Consider the following 7,326-nt stretch of genomic DNA (forward strand, 5'->3'; position numbering starts at 1 on the left):
ACCAACTTAACATAATGTATATATGTTAAAATATGTTAAATCCACAAAATAAACTAAGTTACCTTCCCCACACAACATAATATAAACACAACAACATTTATCAACACACTCGGAACAAATTTCATTATAAACTGGTGAGATTAAATTTAAATACAGTGAACAAGAGCCAAGATGGACCACCTCAAGCCCCCACAAGTTGTATTTCTGGGAGAATATTGTTAAGTTGGCACTGTTGAGGTGGTGGCGCTGTTGAGGTGGTGGCGCTGTTGAGGTGGTGGCACTGTTGAGGTGGTGGCGCTGTTGAGGTGGTGGCGCTGTTGAGGTGGTGGCGCTGTTGGTGGTGGTGGCGCTGTTGGTGGTGGTGGCACTGTCGATGAAGTGGCACTGCTCTTGTGTGGTAAAGTATCCTTCTGTTGCTCCTCAGAGAAAGATAAAAAAGAGAGATAATGAGAGGGAGACAAGAGACAGCTACCATTAACACACAACACACCCATAACTAACCTGTACAGTAACCTAAGGAGCAAAACACACACTCGTAGTAATTAAGGACATCACTAATTAACAAACACAGTATGCAAATTAGTCCCCACAGTGTAAAAAACAAACACCTTTTTTTTTTTTACTTTACATTTGAGGAAACGCTGATGAAGGTAAAAATTTTGTCAATCTGATATGTATGAGTGAGTAGGCCTCATCTTACCTAAGTTTACCTGTTGAATCACACCTGAGGGGGAGGGGAGATATAGAATATAAGGGATGGAGTAAAGAGGTAGGGTGAGGGAGGGAGAGAGAGGTGGGGGAGGAAGTGAGTGAGATAGATGAGGGAGGTAAGAGGAAGAAGAAGAGAAGAGGGAATAAAGAAGGTGGATAATGTAAGGAAAGGCGTGAGGGGGGAGAAGGAGGTGAAGGAAGGTAAAAGGGTGAGGGAGGGAGTAAGATGAAGGAGGTGGGGCTAAGGGAGGAAGAGGGAGTAAACGAGGTAGGAGTTAGGGCGGTGAGGAAGGGAGCAAGAAAAAGATAGAAGGAGGAGGGAGGCAACACAGTGTAGGCAAGGAAGGTACGTAGGCAGGCAGGAGCACACGACCAGGATTTTGTCAGTGTGGGCGACGTGTTGGTGGTGAACGGACGTGTTTGTGAGAGCTCTGCCTCACACTCTCCCCCAGCAGGCCGAGCACCACCACGCTACTGCCTCTTGTCATCGGGTGTTCCGTGTTCTCGTTTGTCTTTGCCATAGCGAGGAAGGACAGATACTCCTTTTAGTGACAAGTGCCCTGGAAAAAACAAAATACAATTAACTCCTCAGATAAGTAAGTTTTGATTTTGTTTTTTGTGAGGTTTGAAAGTTGCCGTCTCTGACCACGGACAATTAGATGATTTAATGACAAAGAAATTTATACGATTTGTTTTATATTTTTTCTATCATATCTACATAAAAAATAAGAAAATTAAACCTTTACTTTCAATGTTATATGACGAGTTTTGGGCGACCTGACGAAGGATATATATATTTTACATTTTACTTGTACCTTCTGGAGGGAGTTAGTATAACCTGAAGGGATGGTGTCAGGCGGGGTCAGCAGCAGGTAGTAGGGTCGTGATGGTAGGTGTCCCCCGGCCTGGCTGACACTCAGTGGCCGACTTCTGCAAGAGGATTTCCACCCTTGAGCTCACAGTATAAGACATCTGTCACCGCCACTACACCCCGGGGTCACTACACTCCCGTCTTCCAGTTAAACCAAACGTGAATTTTTACAGCATTTCTGTGGGGTTTTATGCACGCGCACACACACACACACACACACACACACACACACACACACACACACACACACACACACACACACACACACACACACACACACACACACACCTGGGCCCGTACCTAACCTGACCTGACCTGACCTAACATTTTAATCTAACCCAAATTAACACGACACATTCTACCTAACCTAACATTAATATAGTTTAACCAAACCTAGCCTAATCCTAACAGAATTAACCTAACCAAATTTAACATGATATATTTTAAACTAATATAATTTACCCTAAGCTAATCTAATCCTAACATATTTTTACCTAATATAACTTAAACAATACGTAATCTAACTTAAATTAACATAATCCTTACATAATTTAACATAACCTAAAACCAATATGGTCTAACCTACCCTAACCAGAATTACTCCTAATCAAACACAAATTTCCTTGCTATTAGAATTCGGTTCTAGATTCGACTCCAAATTTCACGTTAGGACTTCGGGTTCAGTTCAAAAGTACTGGTTCGGGTTCGGTTCCAGACCTTGAGTTCGATTCTGGGTTCTGTCCAGTTCAAAGGTTCGATTCTAGACCAAATTTTGTAATCGGGTCGCGTTCCAAAGTTCGGGTATTGTGCCAGAGTTTGCAATTCAGGTCAGGATTCGGGAGTCCGGGTTCGAGGGTTTTGGGGGGTTCATGTTATTAATTTTAAGCTGGGATTATTAATACAGCCATCATCCCTTAAGCGCTTTAGCAACAAGGAAGGATTTCAGAGACTTTGTATTGGATTCGGTTTATCTGAATAATTAAATGATTACCTGTGTGTGTGTGTTAGTCACTCTTATTAGTCCCCGTCATCATTTTGTCTATCTGTATTTATTTTCTCTCAATTTCTACTTTTTTTTTAAACTTTCGAAATATTAAAACTTTCTTTAATTTCTGTCAAGTCATAAATCATCGTCCAATACATTGTTCTAAAAGTTCCATTGGTGAAGTTTAAAATTTCAATCGCTAAAAAAAGTTGTCAATTGCCAAACACTACCACCACCATTCTCGGTATCAGTGAGTATAAATAACAGTGGCCACCTTATACCCCAGTGTCCGTGCGAGAGGGGGGGGGGGGGCGTGAATGAACCCACCCAAGACGAAGGTGAGTGACTGTGAGAGTGAGTAAGTGACGGTGTTTGAGTGAGTGAGTGAGTGAGTTACAGGACTAAATAAACCTCAACAATTACTGTCTTGGTGTTAGGGACGAAAGCCAAACCTATTAGGAACTCACCAAGACATGGGGTGTAGAGATAAAGGGGAGGTATAGGTGGGGGAAGGGGGGTAGGTGTGTGTGTGTGTGTTGACCCAAAATACTGATTGACTGATTGGGTTGCTAGCAGTGAGAGAGAGAGCACATGTTCGTATAGATTCAGGTCCATCCACCCACACACCCACACACACACACCCACACACACAGGAGATATTCACCTTTCATTGTGATAATATAACTGATGGTCTTAACAGGTGTGTTTTACCCCTTGGCTTACCTGTACACCTGTCCTTTTAATATTTCTCGTTACCTTAGATAAATACTCAAAGGTTTTGGTAAATAATTCAGTATTACCGATAAATATGACAACAATGGGGATATTATCTGTGTGTTAGTTTATGCAGGCGTTCACTATACATGGACACAGTGTTGAAATAGGGAATGAAACACGCATACACCCCAGAAATGTCCCCCAAGGTAGAATTTTTTTTTTTGGGGGAGTTGATCCTTCACTCCTCAAAAATAGGAATCCTTTCGTTATAAACACATCTATTGTATTAACCCTTTGAGGACGATGATCTAACCCTTTAAAGACGATGATTTAACCCTTTGAAGACGATGATTTAACCCTTTGAAGACGATGATCTAACCCTTTAAAGACGATGATTTAACCCTTTAAAGACGATGATCTAACCCTTTGAGGACGATGATTTAACCCTTTAAAGACGATGATCTAACCCTTTGAAGACGATGATCTAACCCTTTGAAGACGATGATCTAACCCTTTGAAGACGATGATCTAACCCTTTGGAGAAGATGATTTAACCCTTTGAAGACGATGATCTAACCCTTTAAAGACGATGATCCAACCCTTTAAAGACGATGATCTAACCCTTTAAAGACGATGATCTAACCCTTTAAAGACGATGATCTAACCCTTTAAAGACGATGCTCTAACCCTTTAAATACGATGATCTAACCCTTTAAAGACGATGATCTAAGAGAGAGAGAGTAGTACACAGCCCCGAGCTATACCGGGTACACCCCCACTTAGTAAATACACTAAAAGGACTAAGTATATTATCTTTCTACTCGGCTCTATAACATTAAGGCTTAAACTAACATGAAAGAAGATATTACCGTCAGTTTATATTAAGTAACATTAGCTAAAAGATAATATTAGTGAAGAATATTACATGTACCTTTTTCATAAACTAGATTAATTAAGCTGCCGTTGTGTGTGTGTGTGTGTGTGTGTGTGTGTGTGTGTGTGTGTGTGTGTAAAGAACGCATATATAGTGTGTCTGGGCCAAGTAATATGTCACACAAAACACACACACACACACACACACACACACACACACACTCCTGAGAGACCATAATCTATTCACTCCTAAAAAAAAAAAAAAACTAATTATATTTTTTAATAAGAACGAAAATATGAAAAGGGTGAAAAGGTAAATTAATATTATGTTAATATTTACTTCATCACATTAAATCATGATGGCGTTTATTTACTAACACACACGTATGGACTAATTCCTCGCTGGCATTTATTTTTACAGCATTTATTTAATAGGATTTACAGAGAATTGAAAATGGCGAATGAATGAACAGAGGCAGACAGACTAACAGACAGAGAAACAGCGAGACAGACAGACAGACACAGAGAGACAGTTCACCATACTATTTTATCAATACCATACATAAGATCACATTAGTTCACAGACGGCAGTAACTAAAAATGTTCCTATAATTCTTTAAAGTGTGTTGTTGTGAGTGTGTTAAAGTGTGTCTGTTGTGTGTGGGAAGTAGATGAACACACACACACACACACACACACACACACACACACACACACACACACACACACACACACACACACACACACACACACACACACACACACACACACACACACACACACACACACACACACACACACACACACACACACACACACCACACACACACACACACACACACACACACACACACACACACACACACACACACACACACACACACACACACACACACACACACACACACACACACACACACACACACACACACACACACACACACACACACACACACACACACACACACACACACACACACACACACACACACACACACACACACACACACACACACACACACACACACACACACACACACACACACACACACACACACACACACACACACACACACACACACACACACACACACACACACACACACACACACACACACACACACACACACACACACACACACACACACACACACACACACACACACACACACACACACACACACACACACACACACACACACACACACACACACACAATATTATCTACACATCTCTCTATCTGTATAGCCTAAACTTTAAACAAAATATACAAAATAAAAGTATGAGAATTGACAATGAATAAATAAACTTCATTACTGTATTTCAATAAATTTTAAATAAACAACTTTTAATTATCCATCAGTCAGTAATCCAGTCAAAGAGTAAAAATAAAAACAATTAAATAAATAAATAAACTATTTAGCCCCGCCAAGGTAATAACAGTAACGTAATAACAGTAAGGTAATAATGATGCTGTCATGGTAACGGGGGGGAGAGAATCAATTGAGACCGTTGTAAAGTGAATTAATAATAATAATGATAAAAATGGTTTAAGCCTCAGAGTTAAACCATCACCATCAAAGGGTTAAACCACTATTCTTAAAGGGGTTAAAAAACACATTATATAAATATAAGAGAAGACGCAACGCTGGATTTATTTCCCGGAGCGAGACATAATTATTACAAGAGCTGGTTGTTGAGGTAGAAAGTTAAAGAGGTTTTGAAGACATAAATTTCTGGTAATGTTCTTTTATTGTTAGTGTTATATTTATGTATAGAGCTGCACACACACACACGGGTACATACACACCCAAAGGCACACATGCATGCATACACACACAGGTACACACGTTCTCTCAGGTATTTAATTAAGGTGAAACAACAACTGCCTGACACCTATTAGAGTTACCTTCATCCAGGTAAGCGCCAGGTGGTGATGTGAGGCGGTCTCTCTCTCTCTCTCTCTCTCTCTCTCTCTCTCTCTCTCTCTCTCTCTCTCTCTCTCTCTCTCTCTCTCTCTCTCTCACATACAATAAGACCTCCTCCTCCTCCTAGTTCAAGTACGACCCCTCTCGGGATCTCCTCCTCCACTCCACACATCTCTCACAGCTCAAGAGACACTCACCCCACGCCACACTTCAAAAGCTCCAGTGATTATTCAAAAAGAAAGGAAAAAGTAAATTAGCTCGTTGTTAGAAAAAGGATTGAATTTTTTGTATGTCACTCACCTAAGGAAAAAAAATCCTGGTTCCTTAAATTTTGTCAAGACTGAGTTATGAAATTATCCCTTTAAATTATGGTAAGACTGAGTTATGAAATTATCCCTTAAATTATGGTAAGACTGAGTTATAAAATTATCCTTTAAATTATGGTAAGACTGAGTTATAAAATTATCCTTTAAATTATGGTAAGACTGAGTTATGAAATTATCCCTTTAAATTATGGTAAGACTGAGTTATAAAATTACCCTTAAAACTCTGGAACTGATCAATAAAAGAAGAAAACAAAAAATAGCTCTTGCACTGAGGGAGCTTTGAAGACCAGACTGCCAGATCATGTTTATAGGTAACTAGAGAATGCAATTGAAGGAGAAGTTGACTGCTATCTTTGCTTTCATCCCATTCTCTCAGGGGTAAGCTGCTCAGTCTATACGAATATCTCTAAAAGGAGGGAGGGAGACAGAGAGAGAGAGAGAGAGAGAGAGAGAGAGAGATACAAACCCTTCTCCTCTCTCTCCAAACTCTTAAAAAAACTAGTAACCACAAGACAATAAAACTATATATATACTTTACCCCTCTGACGTCACCGCACGATCTTTCCCTCACACGGAAATAATGCTCGAAAAATATTGGCCAATCAGGAACTTTATTTCGACATGACGTCAGGAGCAGTGGCCAATAAGGAGGTCATTTGTGGTGAAGAGTTGACCTAGAAAGATATTGTTAAAATAGCATTACAATATTGACACAATTATACGAGTTATAGTTAGTAGAAAGGTGTTTAATTTACCTGTGTAATCTGTTAATTACCTCTAAGTTACCTAAGTATACTAAGTTGAAAGACAATGTTGAGTGCTATGACTTAATTATTTGAGTACTACGACCGAGTCCCTTGAGTACAATGACTTAATTTCTAGAATACAATTACTTAATCCCTTCCATACGATGAC

General features: G+C 39.9%; 1 long non-coding RNA gene across 1 annotated transcript; it reads right to left on the minus strand.

Annotated features, from left to right (window-relative positions):
* Window positions 1-1,138: 1,138 nt before the first annotated feature.
* On the minus strand, window positions 1,139-7,079 carry LOC121853988. The gene is made up of 3 exons (XR_006086443.1): window positions 6,950-7,079; window positions 1,527-1,641; window positions 1,139-1,271 (listed from the first exon to the last, which is right to left on the minus strand). It is a non-coding gene; the product is annotated as an uncharacterized LOC121853988 (long non-coding RNA).
* Between the last annotated feature and the right edge of the window lie 247 nt (window positions 7,080-7,326).

This window comes from Homarus americanus, unplaced genomic scaffold (genome assembly GCF_018991925.1).
Source record: "Homarus americanus isolate GMGI-L3 unplaced genomic scaffold, GMGI_Hamer_2.0 scaffold5825, whole genome shotgun sequence".
NCBI lineage: Eukaryota > Metazoa > Arthropoda > Malacostraca > Decapoda > Nephropidae > Homarus > Homarus americanus.